The sequence below is a fragment of the Psammomys obesus genome, unplaced genomic scaffold, assembly GCF_907164565.1.
Source record: "Psammomys obesus unplaced genomic scaffold, mPsaObe1.curated_primary_1811, whole genome shotgun sequence".
NCBI lineage: Eukaryota > Metazoa > Chordata > Mammalia > Rodentia > Muridae > Psammomys > Psammomys obesus.
In genome coordinates this window covers 14,566,558-14,582,304 of record NW_026585797.1, presented here as the reverse complement: position 1 = coordinate 14,582,304, position 15,747 = coordinate 14,566,558, and the positions used below count along the sequence as shown (strand labels likewise).

At 41.6% G+C, this 15,747-nt stretch overlaps 1 pseudogene; it reads left to right on the top strand.

The window, feature by feature from the left end:
- Window positions 1-1,092: 1,092 nt before the first annotated feature.
- LOC129670674 (sperm motility kinase Z-like) lies at window positions 1,093-3,240 on the top strand (annotated as a pseudogene).
- Window positions 3,241-15,747: the final 12,507 nt, after the last annotated feature.

The following is a 15,747-nucleotide window of genomic DNA, read 5'->3' as shown; positions in this document are numbered from 1 at the left end:
AACCTTCAGTGCCTTGCTAAGGTATGTTTATAACCTTCATTTCCAAAGCAGTCATTAACTGGCCTGTATCTTGCCACATAGGCTAGGCTTGTTGGCCAAGGAGCCTTGGGATCAGCCTATGGTACCTATGTGCTGAGATTAAAACTAGTGATTCTAGGCCTGTTTTGCTGTTTATTTCTTTGGTGAGCAGTGGCATTTGGCATTTCACTTAAGACCTCCTGCTTGCAAGGCAGGTTCTTTACTGAATGAGGTGTCTTTTTAGCTCCTGGACACTTTCGTTATTAGTATACATTATTTATTTGTTTTTCTGTTTATATTTTTATTTTATTTCTGGGTTTACTTTTCTTGGATGTGTTTTTGGGGCTCTTTAAAACTTTTATCTGACCCGGATTTTATAAATTTTATTTTTTTAAATTTTTTTCTCTTTTATTTCATTTTAGTTTTCTTTACTCTTTTACTCTTTAAAAAATATTAATCATTAGTAGTGTTCTTGACCTGTAGAGTTGATACCTATTTGGATTCAAGAAAGTTCTGGTTTTCTAATTAATTTTGTTAGACATGCTTTTATATTGTGCTTGTCTGCATTAATTTACTTACTGAATTTCCGTGTGCTTCTGGTTTTGTTTGCATTTCTTGAGGTGTCCTAGTTTTGCTTAGACTTCCTTGATTGGTATTTTAGTTAGTTGGTCTTATTTGGAGTTTTGGTTTAAAAATTTTGTTTTATCTTTTATATTTATTCTCAGTCATTTCTCTCTTCCTCCATTCATTTTCTTTCCTACTCCCTAGTTCCTTTTTCAGTTTTATCAAGTAGCACCTGAAAATTCCTGAGCTGTGGTCCTTCTTCTTTGGATTGTGAGTTATGTTTTGGTTTGGGTGTCAAATTTGGTTTTTTTCTGACTGTGTCTTTTTATTGCTCTTGTTTAAAGCTATTTTTCATGGGGTTTTCAATTTGTGCTTTGTTTTCACTTTCATTCCCCCTGACTTTGTTACTTTCATGCCTTATGTTTCTGTATGTTCCTTTGTATCTTCTTTCCATTTCCCCCACCCCACCATAACCCCCTGTTTTCTTTGGCAGTAGCCTTACTACCAAGCATGGACAGTGAGGAGGAGTCATCAGAGCCCAGCACTGTGTTCGGCGTCTTTGAGGAAGAGGTGTTCACCAGGCAGTACACCATCCTGAAGACCTTGGGTCAGGGTGGCACTGCCAAGGTCATGCTGGCCCACCATCGCCTTACGGATGCCCCAGTGGCTGTGAAAGCTCTGGTGAAGCAGAAGAAGTGGGGTGAGCCACAGTGTCTGAAGTCGACATCATGAAGATGCTCAGCTGCCCTAATTTTGTTTCCCTCCTGCAAGGGATAGAAACAGACAAGAACACTTATCTAATTATGGAGGTGGTCCAGAGAGAAAATATTATTGAATCGGATCTGGGAGGCTGGATGCCTAAAGGAAGATGAAGCTAGAAATGTACTTGTTCTGCTGCTCAGTGCCATGATGTGGGCGTTGCTCACAGAGACCTACAGCCTGATAATAATGTAGTTGATGAGCACGGAAGGGTCAAAATTATTGACTTTGGTCTAGGTGCCAGATTCAGGCCTGGGCAAAAGCTAGAAAGGCTGTGTGGTGTCTACCAGTTCATTCCTCCAGAAGTCTTTCTGGATTTCCCATATGATGGCCCCAAAGTGGATTTCTGGACCTTGAAGTGCTTTCTATTTTATGGTGACAGGGATTCTCCCATTATACAGCAGCTACCTTGTCAGAACTTAGCAGACAAGTTGAGCAAGGGAGGTATGACATCCCCTGTGACCTTTCTAAAGACTTAAGGAGTATGATTAGCCTGCTACTGGCAGTAAATGCAAAGCAGAGTTCAACTGTACTTGACATCAGGGCCACCCATGGCTTCAGAAAGCAAAAATCACTCTCAAAATTCATGACATTGGAGATACCAACTACTCAGACCTTAAAATTATGGCAGCCAGGGAAAATATTAGATTTGGCTCTCAGGACACAAGAAAATCCTTAAAACACAGGAAGTTCAATGAAACCATGGTTGCCTAACACCTACTGAAACACCAGGCATGGTAGCATGATGCCAAAAAACTACAAAGACAGTTAATGAACGCAGGGTTGACACCTTTCCCTACCCCTGAGGATCCTACCAATTTCCCTTTGTTCCTCAGGAAAACAAAAAAGTGAACCTTCCCTTCAGGTATTAGTTTCAGCCACTGAAAAACATCATCTAACACAATGGAGGGAGACAAATGCCCATGTTGTGTCAGAGAAGACACCTACTCTGGGCAGAGGGTGTCTAAAACACTCTATGACAGTCCTGTGTATATATCCATCAAAAAATAGCATGATGGACATAGGAGATTCAATCTTTTCAACTAACTCCCTGTCTGAAAAGGCCTCAAGTGTCTAAGAAGAAAGTGAGAATTCAACATTAACTCCCTGCAGCCCAGCAGTTTTGTGACATGGAAAAAGAGGATTGGAGAATGAATCTGGAGGCTGTGCTGCTGTTGCTGCTGCTGTTGCATGTCATCCCCAAAAAAACATCCAATTCAGTCATCAGTATCATACACTGAAAAACCTCAAAAACAAAAGAGGGAGAGAAATGTTCTGCCAGAGAAGACACCCACTCTAGGCAGAAGGGATCAAAAATGGTCTGTAAGAAGAAACTGTGATGGATGAAGATTCGAACTTTTCTGCAAGCTCCCTGTCAGAAAAGGCCTTAAGTGGCCCAGAACAAATCGAGACTTCAACATCAAGCTCCCTGCAGCCCAGGGGATTTGGTGACATGTAAAAAGAGGATGGGAGAATTCATCGGGAGGTGTTGCTGCTGCTGCATGTCATCCCCCCAAAAACATCCAATTCAGGCATCAGTCTCATCCACTGAAAAACCTCACAAAGAAGGGAGAGAAATGTTCTGGCAGAGAAGACTCCCACTCTGGGCATGGGGTGTCTAAAATGCTCTATGACAGCCTGTGTATAAATAATTCAAAAAATACCCTGATGGACATGGGAGATTCAAACTTTTCAACTAGCTCCCAGTCTCAAAAGGCCTCAAGTGTCTGAGAAGAAAGTGGGACATCAACATCAAGCTCCCTGCAGCCCAGGGGATGGGTGGCATGGAAAAAGAAGATTGTAGAATGCATCCGGAGGTGTTGCTGCTGCTGCATGTCATCCCACAAAAAACTTCCAGGGAAGGTGTGTCCTCAAAAGTGTGTGAACAGCATGAAATGACAGGAACAACAAGGATGGGTAAGGTGAATTTTTATATTTGCTTTTAGCTCTGCTTGTATATAGACATGTCCTGTGTATAGCCAGTTCATAGTTTCTTGGAGTGCAGTCATTTGGGGGTTGTATCTAGATACTGAGGAATATGGGTTCCCATAAAATCAAAACCAAGTACAGTACATTCTTACTTAAAGAGGGACGAACCAGGAAATAGTCATAATCCTATCAAATCAAATCAAAACCAAAGTCCCACACTATAAATTAGATTCTGTGGCTCAGGGTTCCCAACACAGGACTCAGGATCTGGGCTCCAGGGGTCTTGGTCCATACTTCCTCTGTTCTTCTCTGGTGTCTACAGCTCACACACCTTGTCAGGTTAGCTGGACACTTTCCACACCTATCACTGATTTTGGTTATCATCCCACACTTTCTGGCATTGCCAATATGCTGGGATGTGCACTGGACGTTTGACAGTGGCCTCTCCTGGCCAAGCCTAGGCTGTTCCCCACACCCCCTTTTCCCTTCAGCTTTTATGCAGACAAAACCAGTACCACCTGGGAAATTCTTACACATTATCAAGCTTGGTTGCCATGCTATGTATTGAAGCGTTTGCCACTACTGAGACACAGCTTTTCTGTGAGGCCCTTAAAAAATGAAAAATTGGCTCTGTGATGCTTTTGTCTTCTTAATCATACAAGATGTCTCAGCCAAAGCCAAGTTGAATCAGCTGTCCCAGGCAAGCAAGCTTTCGCTGGTCTCTTATTAATCAAAGCTGATTCTTTGGCTTCTGCTGGCCTGAAACCATGGATTCTATATTCAAAATATAGAATAAGTGTGTCTGAAAGGCTTTGATTCTATCACATTTCACAATCCAAGCCTCCATGCCATGCATTGATCCAAGCATTCTTTTCTGCCATGCCCCCAAACCAGCCCATTAAGCTTTAAGAACAAATGGCTTCTCAGCCTAGGGTTCCAAATATTTCCACACTCTCCCAAAACCAAATGGTCACCTCTGTCATCAATACTCCACAATCCTGTCTTAATCTGCTTCCTATGGTGGTGAGAAATGTGGGGGTCAGGAAGAGAGTTTATTTACATGTCCCAATCACATTCTATCACTGAAGGAATCGAGGGCAGAAACTTAAATAGAGAAGTAAACCAGGGGCAGGAATTGAAGCAGAGACCATGGAAGAATATATTTTACTGGGTTGAATACCATGGTGATGTTCAGGTTCTTGCCTTCTACTGCCAGGACAACCTGTCCAGTGGTGACAACACCCAAAGTGGCTGTGCCCTCCAATTCAATCATTAATCAACAAGAAGCCCCACTGGTCATCTGATGTATACATTTTTCTCAATAGAGTTTCCCTCTTCCCAGATGACCCTAGATTAGATCAGGCTAATAAAAATCTAACCAGAGCACCTCTCAAAGTGTTCTGAAAGTCTCTCCTAAACTCTAGAACCAAGCATATTTGTTTTATAGTGTCTTGAAAGACTACGTGTTTGAGGCTGGGCTGGTCCTTCAACTCCTGTAAAGGCAGCGGTGGGGGAGTGATTGTAAGAGCAAAACAGCTCAAAAACAAAATTAGTGTATCTGAGATCAGCTAGAAGGTCCATTTACATTTCCAACAGATTGGACTTGTGTGTTACATGCTGTAAAAATACCTGCAGTGGGAATGAGGAGACAGAGACGCTCATTCATTGAAAGCTGAACTGGATCCCAAGGTGACTGCCTGAAAGGTTGTCTCCAAATGATTTTCTCTTTGTTTCTGTGCCTCCTCATTTGATCCTTTACATTTTGATTATTCTCTCAATTGGGCTAACTGTGGTAGCCGTCTATGGTAGGTTTGTCAGCCAGTAATTTGAGACCCTCTTAATCTGGCTGTTTTTGCAGGTGATATTTTTTAAATCTTTGCTTCCTAGATGCTGGAAAGCTCTCATCAGAAACCAAAAGCACAATGAACATAGATCATTATCCAGACTATACCAAACCATTTTACTTTTGAGAATCTTAAAATTCTCAAAACTAGAATTAGAGAGCAGAATGATGCTTACTGCATAGTGAGAATGGAGGAAGGTGGATATGATGAGAGTGAGGTCCTGAGTATGATGGACATGGATTTAGTGGGTGCAAGGAGAAATGGGCAAGGAGGTGAGCAAGTTCCAGATGAAACCAGCTTGGGGAGCAGTAAAGAGCAGGGTGATCACAGTCACTAAGTTTCCCAGTGTTGTGGCTCCTTACATTTGAAGTGGCCACTGAGGTCCCTGATCCTATAGGGTCACTGTGTTTTCATCCTTGTGTAGACTCACAGAACTGCAGAAGAGTGTGGGAAATTCTACCTTTTAAGAGATTCTCTTTCCTGGTCTAAAATACTCCTTGATCTAGAAAAGAGGTAACAGATAGTGGAGGATTCTCCATGGGAGTTTTCCTGTCACCTGTGGGTCTCTCAGAGAATTCCATTCATGTGAGGAGGGCCAGGAAGCCAACAGCAACTGGAGGTAAACAAAATCAATGACAATAAGAGCAACAAACTCCTGGCAGCCAGACCAGGATGCAGGCAAATCCTCAGCTACAATATGGGTGCACAGTTCCCTAACCCCTCCCTCCCACCTTCCTCTTCACAGAGAAGGAAGGAACAGAGAGGACACAGCTGTGGCTCTAACTGAAACCACCCTACCACCCCTGTTTTTTTCTTAAATTATATTTGTTTTTTTATATTAAATACAGTTTATTCACTTTGCATCCCAGCTGTGGTCCCCTCATTCCCTCCCAATCCTATCCTCCCTCTCCCATCTCCTCCCATTCCCCTCTCCAAATCCACTGATAGGGGACATCCTCCTTCCCTTGCATCTGACCCTAGTTTATCAAGTCTCATCCAGACTGGCTGCATTGTCCTCCTCTCTTGCCTGGGAAGGCAGCTCCCTCCTAAGAGTGGGGTGTTCAAAGAGCCTGCCACTGTGTTCATGTCAGAGATATTCCTTGTCCCCCTTATTAGATATTGAGCTGCCATGGGATACATCTGAGTAGGGGTTCTAGGTTATATCCAAGAAGGGTCCTGATACTCCAACCACCCCTGTTTCTAGCAGCCATTGACTTTCTCTTCTCTGGGTTTGACAGGCTTTTTCCTGATTGGTCCATTTCACCTCACTTCAGGAGCCCAGCCTATAAGCATCTGTAAGTCTTCGTTTTCCCAGTCTGCCTCTCAGTTGGCTCCTGCTTCTGGCTGCTGTCCTATTACGCAAGCTACCTGACATCAGAAGAAGACTGAAAACTTCAGAGTCACACATATAAGCCTGCTTGTTAGAAAGAAAGGTGGGTGGGACTGATGCTACTCTCAAGACCTTCCAGAAATGGGCCAACCCATACTTGGTGCTCCCACTCAGGCTGGGAGCACATTCCTGCTCCATCCACTAAGACTCAACATGCAGCTACAGCAGAAGAACTGGCTCCTGTGGAGGAGACTTATCTACATGTCTGCCCTCTGAGACCTGCTTCTTAAGGCAACTGATCTTCACTGAGGACTGTTCTTCATTGGCTTTGGGGGCCTCTTAGAGCTCAGAGCCATATCTCTCCCAATCTCTCTTGATTGGCATTCCACTGCCAATGGGAATATTATGGTTTCTACTTTTTGGTTTCTATTTATTTTTTTGATTTATTGCTCCCATGTTTGAAGTAAAACTTTAATATTTTGTTCCCTTTCATTGTCCACTTCAATCTCAGAGCTAAGACAACTGCCAGAGATAATTAGAACTGACTGACTCATGGCCAGTAGGGGGTCCAGTCAGTGGCATCTCAGTTAGCTGGGCTCTACTTTAATAGTACCTCCTTCATCTCCCAGATTCTGTATCTCCTGATTTCAGCAAAAATAATTCCAAGCAGTAAACTGTTCTGCCATATGGGCAAAGTTAAAAGAAATGGGGAGGCCTAAAACATATGAATACAGTGAGAAATCTGTTGTCTCTATAGCAACCAGAAACTTGTAAACTCACTCAAAAAATCTGTGTTCTCACCATCTTACTTTAGACAAGAGAACTGGAAAACTTGCCAATCTATTAATGTTCAGTTAGAGAGAGTAGAGAAGCCAGTTGGCTCTTAGGAATCATAGAATATCAAAATCAATCCAGAGGTATCTCTCAGTCTTCTTGATAAATGTCTGGCTTCGTTCGGATGGAGACAGCCTGGTAGCATGCGGCCTTTCCTGTCCATGATTGCATTGTTGACACTGTCATCATTCCACAAACTCAGGTAAAAATTTAACTGAAGCAAAAGCTCTGAGTCTTTGTCTAATTTTGCTATGCACACACATTCACACACAATAGGTAAAAAACATAGAAATGTTTTTGCTTGAGCTAACTAGTGCTGATATTTTTATTTGAGAAGTATAATGCATTAATGAATACATAATTTCTTACATTTACAGAGATATTCATTAGTGACACAGTCCCAGTGGGCCTAAGACAAAGACTGACAACTCAAACATCAAAGCACATACATCATACAGTTTTATTCCTTATGAGAAAGAGGATCTACATTTAATTTTTTAAAAGATAAAGTGTTTATTTTATATTAATTTTCAAGTTAATCTTTTTCTTGCCGGGAGCCAAAACTATTTACTGAAGCCGAAGTGAAATAATGAGCAAAGGTCATTTAGTGGAGACCTAAAGCTATTCAGTGAAAGAGTAATCTAGGACCCTAAGTCATGAGTGATAGATTTGTGAGGACATCCATCTGTTAGTTTTAGAGCATCTGTGAAATATCTTAAGAAAACATCCTTATGGTATCTTGCAGGTGCAATATTCAAGCCATGAAAGCACTCTTGCTATCTCCTGCAGCTGTAATTTATCCCTTCCCCTTTTCCTGCCTTCTCCCTATGTAAGTTGGGTAAAAATTCCTAATAAATGAGGCCTTGATCAGACAAAAAGACATGGCTTCCTTCTTCGCGTCTCTGTGTCCTACCCATTCTTTTTCACCACCACCACCCCCCCCTCGCTTTAGGAACCCATTGAACTCCTTAGGGTCAGGACAGTATCTTAGTGCCAATTATAGTAACTAGGAAGAAAGAAAGATGCCTCTTGTTTCCTTGGTGTTTACAGTCCACTTTGGGAGACATCTTTTAGAGCAGTGGTTCTCAACTTTTCTAATACTGCAACCCTTTAACACAGTTCCTCATGATGTGGGGAGACCTCCCCAGCCATAAAATGCTTTCTGTTGTTACTTCATAACTGTAATTTTGCTGCTGTTTTGAGTTGTAAGTGTTTCTTTTGCGGGACATCTGGTATGTGGCCCTGAGAATGGGTCTTTCAACCCCCAAGGGAATCGAGACCTATAGGTTGAGTACTGCTGTTTTAGAGGGATGCACATGAGAATAAATAAACTTTAGTTAGGTAGGTAGTTTGAGATAGGATCTGGCTATAAAGCCAGATGTGGTATAGTCTACACAGCTCAGGCTGGTCCTCAACTATCAATAATTGTTTCTCAGCATCCTAAGTGCTGGAATCACACTGTCATCCAAGTTAGGGAGTGTTTATGTTCATGTACTTGGTGGTGTTTCAAGATAAGCCTATCAGAGACCTTCATGTGGACATTCTTAAAGTTGAAAAAAAAGCCCTTTGCCTTTCATGCGCACACACACACACACACACACACACACACATAACACACACATTATATATATATAATATATAACAAGGATATAAACACATAATATATATATATATATATATATGATGTGTATATGTGTTTATACATATACACATTGTTACATTTTAGTTAGCAAGAACCAGAACTACAAAAGCCAAAAAGCAGGGAGGGACATTGGGAAACTTTCCTGGAACTGTGGACTAGTTCTTTGATGGATTAGGTTTTGATCCCATTTTAGCGGGTATTGGGGGACTACACTTTGGGTTTGAAGATCAGAATGGTGCCTCTAACATGATGTCAGTCATGCTTAATGGGCCTGTTACCAAGGAGATGTGTTATGAGTCAAGTGCAAAGAGAATTAAGTGTAAATCAAGTGCTATAGACCTAATGTTTTTTTTTACTCTCTGGAAAGACTTTTGCTCATTGAAACATAATCCTCAATAGATGCATGATATCCACATGGAGCCTTTAGAGTTGACTAGGACATGAAAGTAGGGCCCTTACTAGTTGGTTTAGGACAAATTAGATTATTAGTGTGTGACATCCTGAAACCATTAGATAAGAGTCTACACTGGATTTTCCAGAGGTTTGCTCCTGGCCTTCTGAGGTTTCAAAAATGTGAAAAAGTGTTTGGTATTTTGTTCAAGCTTTCCCAGCCTGTGTTGCTTTAATAGAACAGCCTAAGCTGTCTTGGAAGATGTGTTCATTTCCTACCTCTATGTAGCAAATCCCCACAAACTTGAGAAAAGAAAAACAACACCAAGTGAATAGTCTGCACATCTGTAACCTTGATCTCCAGGCAGCCTTGGACTGCTGGAGGCTTTTAGGGTCTCATAAGTCTGAAGGTACAGAATATTCTTAGAACAGTAACTTGTTGCAGTAGCTAACAATGCTTATCCAGCCTTGAAAGTACGAGATGTTAAATAAATGTGCTTATGATTTTAATGTAAGTTATGAGCAAGATTTTTACCTCTTGGCTGGGAAGAGAAACAGAGGTGGAGGCTGAATACTACAATCTTTCCAATAGGTTCCACCTCCTTAAGGCTTCACTAGACACCCGTTGCTCCTGCTACACCTACTGAAAAGCACATCATTTATTCCCACAGATACCACACAGGGCTTTACACATGAAACTTTAAAAGACACTTCACCACCCAAAATATAATACTCTCATGCCTCATCCTGTTTCTAGTGTGCACATCAAGCATCCCCCAGAACACAGAGACTCAATCGTCTGCTAGAAAGACATATAGGGATAAGGGATCTGTTGTACTCACTGTTGCAGTCTATTACCATAAAGGCCTACACATCAAAAGCCGCTAAAGGCCAAGGTGCACAGAGAGGCCAGCCTCCTGTTCTAAGTGCTCTTTGCAATACAGTCATCAAACCAAAAACTTCATGTTCAGAGCAGTGTGTGACAACACAAGCAAACTATTGCGAATCTGGGACACTCATCCAAGCTATGGTGCCCAGGGTTATTGAAGGTGACTCACATGGGTATGCAATGTCCATGCGGTTTTTATCTGCTCAGTCTCCAGTGCCACCTACAGGTCAAATTTATATATAGCAGGGCCCAAAGCCTCAAGCATCAAAGCACTTTTAGGATATTTTCTGAAGATGTTCAGAGCCAAACCTCCAAAAAATAGTGGATTTGAGCAACTTGGGCCTGATGAGTTAAACCTTCACTGTGAAGTCCATAGTTACATGGTGTGTTTCCTCTTCACTGTCTCTGGCCTTTAAAGGTAGATTTATTGTATCATAAGACCTTGTGTGTGTCTCCTGTGAGCCCATGATCAACAGTCATTTATTGAATGAATAAGTAAATGGAACTTTGAGTAACATTTCCAACATGCTCCTGTTGACTCTGCTTCCTATAGTTTCTTTCTTTTTTTTTTTTAACCATGGGCTAACACCTTTAGAGCTTAGAAGGAGGTCATAAAACATAGCATTTTAATAGAGTACACGCCTTTAAGTTAAATCCTAACTAGCACAAAATTTCAAGCGGTTTTTTGAGCAGATTTTAAATTTCATACTTACTTTATTTGGCATGAAAATTCTACCTAAATACGTCAGAAATTGGAAGGATTATTTTGGCATTATAATGAATTTCTCTTTATTGCAAAGCTTGCCTTTCTCAAATTATAGTAAAACTTCTCCTCCAGTTATTCCTGAAATATTTGTGAGTTTCTGTAACTTCTATTTCTGTAGCATCATAATAATTTGAACTTCCTCATTTGGAAATATCTTTTAATATAATGTTGTAATTTCTTACAATGTATTCTAGCAAGAGGGCAAATCCTTTGATAAATGATATGTCTCTAATTCAGGACGATTTTGCTTTCAGAAGTTGATAGGGGATATTTAGTGTTTATATTACCTAATGCTTAACTTGTGCCATCTGCTTTGGCCAGTGACAGGGGAATTGCTAATATAGAGGGGATCAAAATGATGTACAATCCCTGTAATACTCTTTCATTTGTAAAATGCTCCTAGGAAGGTATTATTATTCAGGAGTCAGGCACAAATTATGAGGGAAACTGGTCATACACAGCAGAACAATTTGTTTTTTGAGTTAAAGATGTCCTGAAGCTTCTATGGTGTCTAGTGAAGCCTTCACTGAGAAACCGGCAGCATCCTCATCATTATAATCCTCAGAAAGGAGATTATTTAAAGAATAGCAACTTTGGAAACCATGGAAATAGTATTAACTGTATTTCCTCTGTGAAGTTCATGTTTTGAGATGAAAGACACAGTGTGGTGATTCCCATAATCTCCACCGATTAGGATTTTCAGAATAATAGCAAACCCCACTGCAGAAGAATGGACCACACTATAGACAATGAACCCAAGGAATGACTACAGCCACAGCCACAGTCACAGCACATTCTTGCCATTCTTGCCATTCAGCAGGGGACCATCCTCTGTTCTTAGACAAATCCTTGCTTTGCCCTGGGAAGTCACATAACAACATATCAGGTTCTGTGTCAACTCTACCCTTTGCTTATTCCAAACTCCTTGACAAAATGCTTGAGTTCTTCCTACAAGTTTAAGTGTCTAAGCTCCATGCCTCCAGAATTGTCTCTACAGTGTGTATGGTGGTGAGGGGAATAAATGTATCTCTCAAGTGGTATTTCTGGCAAAAGAGATCATGTGCTTATAATCAGTAGCTTCAGTGGATTTTCACCAAGAACTCCACATGATTCTTGTATTGAGAATAACCCCTGTAGTGGGAGTTTCGGTTTCTCTAAAAACTAAGTTATTAAAAATAGTCCTTGTTCCCCTTACTTTGGAAAACTACTTGGTTACTGAGCTACCACGGGCCACATCCGAGCAGAAGTTCTATGTTATATCCATAGATGGTCCTTGGTAACAGGATCTCAAGGGCAGGCTCTTTGGCCTCCCCTCCCCCCCAGGGGAGGAGCAGTCCTGTTAGGCCACAGAGGAGGACCTTGCAGCCAGCCTTGAAGATACCTGATAAAACAGGGTCAAATGAAAGGGGAGGAGGTCCTCCCCTATCAGTGGACTTGGAAAGGGGCAGGGAGGAGACCAGGGAGGGAGTTGGGGAGAGGGAGGGAATGAGGGAGCGGGATACAGCTGGGACACAGAGTTAACAAATTGTAACTAAAAAGAAAAATTAAAATTAAAAAAAAAACTTAAGTTATTAACTGAGGGCAGAGGGCATCTCTTTGTGCAGCTGGAGGCCTGAGACAGGATATGCTCCTGGATGGATATGAGTGTGACGCTAGCTGAGACTCCTAACAGGGAAGCACATGAAGTCTGAAGTGACCACCTTCAAACCAGGCAGGACCTGTGGAAGGAGGGGAACAAAAACCCATCAACAAAAGCTTTGCTCCAAAAATTACCCTGTCTGCAAGAAGTGCGGGGATAAAGAGAAAACAAAAACTTAGGGAAAGTCCAAGCAATAATTGGCCCAACCTGAGACCTACCCCATGATAGAGAGCCAGCCCTTCACACTGATATTGACACTCTACTATGCTTGCAGACAGGAGCCTAAATTGGCTGTCCTCTGGGAGGCTCCAGCCAGCAGCAAATCTAGACAGATGCTGGGACTTGCAGCCAAGCATGAGGTGGAGCTCCTGGTGTTCTGTGGAAGTGTGGGAGAAAGATGAAAGTGTTGAAAGGGACAGGAACCTCACAAGAAGATCAAGAGAGACAACCAACCTAGTCCCGTGGGAGCCTTCAGAGACTAAGACATCAACTAAGGAGCATGAATGGTCTGGACCTAGGTCCCCTGCACACTTGTGGCTGATGGGCAGCTTAGTCTTCATATGGGGGGTCCTGGTGAGTGTGTGGGAGGTGCTTCTGACATTCTAACACAGATTCTATTGCCTCCTTTTGGCTCACTTCCCCCTGTCAGGTCTGTCTGGCCTGGCCTCAGGAGATGAAGATATGCTGAGGCCTGATGTGTTATGGGGCATTATGGAGGCATGTTGGGGGCTCCTCTTTTCTGTGGGGAAAAGAAGAGAAGGAGGAAGGAGAATAAGGAACAAAGGAGGGGGAGGGTTCACCCTTGGGAGATAAAGTAAATAATGTGAAATTTTAAATTAAAAAATGAGTTATGTTATATAAACATGTTTTTATTTTAATTGAGGTATGGGATATGGGGCTGTTTCAGATTGTCCAGCAGAAGACTATTGCGCATCATTTCTGCCAGCTGGACATAGTTTACAGTTGGAATTCTGGGTACTTTTCAGAGTTTATGTACTGGAGCTTTCTGAGAGGTCCTGCAATGACTGCTTTTCTCCCTGCTGCTGACTGCTGCTGCTGCTGGTTCATCCTGTTGCTGTGTTTCCTGTTGCTTTTGCTATTACTGGTTTGCTAGACTGCTGGATTTCATGAAACAAAGCCTGGACTTGCCCCAAGGAACCCCATGACCCTAACAAGCAGGAAACAGACAAAGAGAACTACACTCACTCTCCCCACTAAACTCTCTTTCTGTTACCTGGTATTGGGGAGTTAGAGAAGATAAGGGGTGGAGAAGAGAAGGGAGATAGAGATATAAGAAAGCCAATAAAGTAGGTAAAAAAAAATAACAGACATCTCCTGAGTTAACAATGCTCCCTCCATCCCTCAGGACTTACAGTACTTGTACTACAAAGAGTTTATACTGGGAAACAGCCATGGGTACATAACAAAGAAGGACCTTTCAGATACAGCAGCCAAACGTCCTCATTGCCTAGAAGTAAGAACTATGTTCTAAAGTTCCTGTCTCAGGTATTCTATCATAGCAACAGAAAATGAATAAAGTTATAGATGGAGAGAAAACTAAACGTTGATGGGTGAAGGAAACTCACATGACTATGGTATATGCACCCCAGCATCCCTGCAATTCCATGTCCCAGGTGGATCACCTGAGGATCTGAAAGTCTTGAACACATAGACAGGAAGAAAGTATGTGCCCAGCAGAAGGGCAGACTCCAAAAGAAATAGACACCTACAGGGTGTTGAGTCAAAACAGACCCTTTTTCTAAACGCAGTAACCATTTTGGTCATTGTCTTACTGTGTGGAGAAGGAAGGGATTACAGGGAAACTGAGTACATTCAATCTGTTTCTACTGCCTGGAAAGAGTAGTGGAAATCCTTCTTCTTCCAGGGTAATAAAAGGAAATAAGAATGCACGATTTTCCTCTCTTACAATTTATTCATTCCTTCATTTGTCCAAACAGTAGTTATAATTCTTCTGCTTCATGTCAGGTTCAGCTTATCTAGTAGAAGCAATATAGAAAGGTTGTTAGTTATTTTTATATTTCTGTGACCCAAGTACCTCAGAAACAAATCAAAGGAGAGTCTATTTTAGTTCACAAATTCTGAAGTTTCAGTCCATTGTGGCAGGGAAGGCATGATTAGGCAGCATTTGGGACATTAAGGATTGTTCACATGGCAATGGGCCAGAAGAGACAGAGACAGAGAGAGAGAGAGAGAGAGAGAGAGAGAGAGAGAGAGAATGGGCATATATCCAGGGATGAAGCTGTAACCTTTAAAGGCCAACCTCCTAAAGCATCCACAGCTTCCCAAAAGAGGACTCCAGCTGAGGACCAAGCATTCAATGTCAGAACATTGCAGAGTCAAACCATAACAAAGAACAAAACAATTATAAGCATTGCTTCAAAAAGCATGTGGCCAGTAGGAGACAAACGCTTGATTACCATGAAGGGAAGATATGGGGGATTTGAGAGAATAACATGAGAACATGGTGCAGATTGGTGAGGTAAGGCTTCTTTAATCTCACTTTGGAAAAGCATTGCAAGTATTTTTATATAAAATGCTACAAAGGACAGGAAGGACAATAGTGTGACCTGAAAGAAGAGAGAGGGTTAAGTAGCTCAAGAGTAAGAACAGAACCACGTCAATATTTACATGCTATGTTAAATATTGGGATTTACCCTATGCATTAAGCTCTTGGCAAAATACCAAGGGATGGGTGAAGCACTCAAACATAGTAGGGAATTCCTCTGTCCAGTACAGGCTCTGTTCCTTTCAAACTTTCATTTCTACTCCAGTTGTATTGTGTAAACGGAGCTGAGATTATAAGTGGCTGTTAGGAGAAAGTCACAAATCTAGACCCATTATTAACAGTGTCTGAGTCTTCAGTTCATCAGTGGCTTAGCCATTGTCTGACATTGGTCTGGAGGAACATGTTTATGGCATGCACAAATCTTTGCTTTGTGTTTATTTTATTCAACAAATCATATGTTGATCTGTGCCCTAAATCAATGGTTCACGTAAAATTTAGAACAAATGTATTAAGTGACAAAATTTATTCGGAATTATGTCTAGTAGAAAACTCTCAGTTGAAATTTACTGGGTTTAATGCCAAAGAGAAATTGAAATCTGTGTATATGATTCAAATC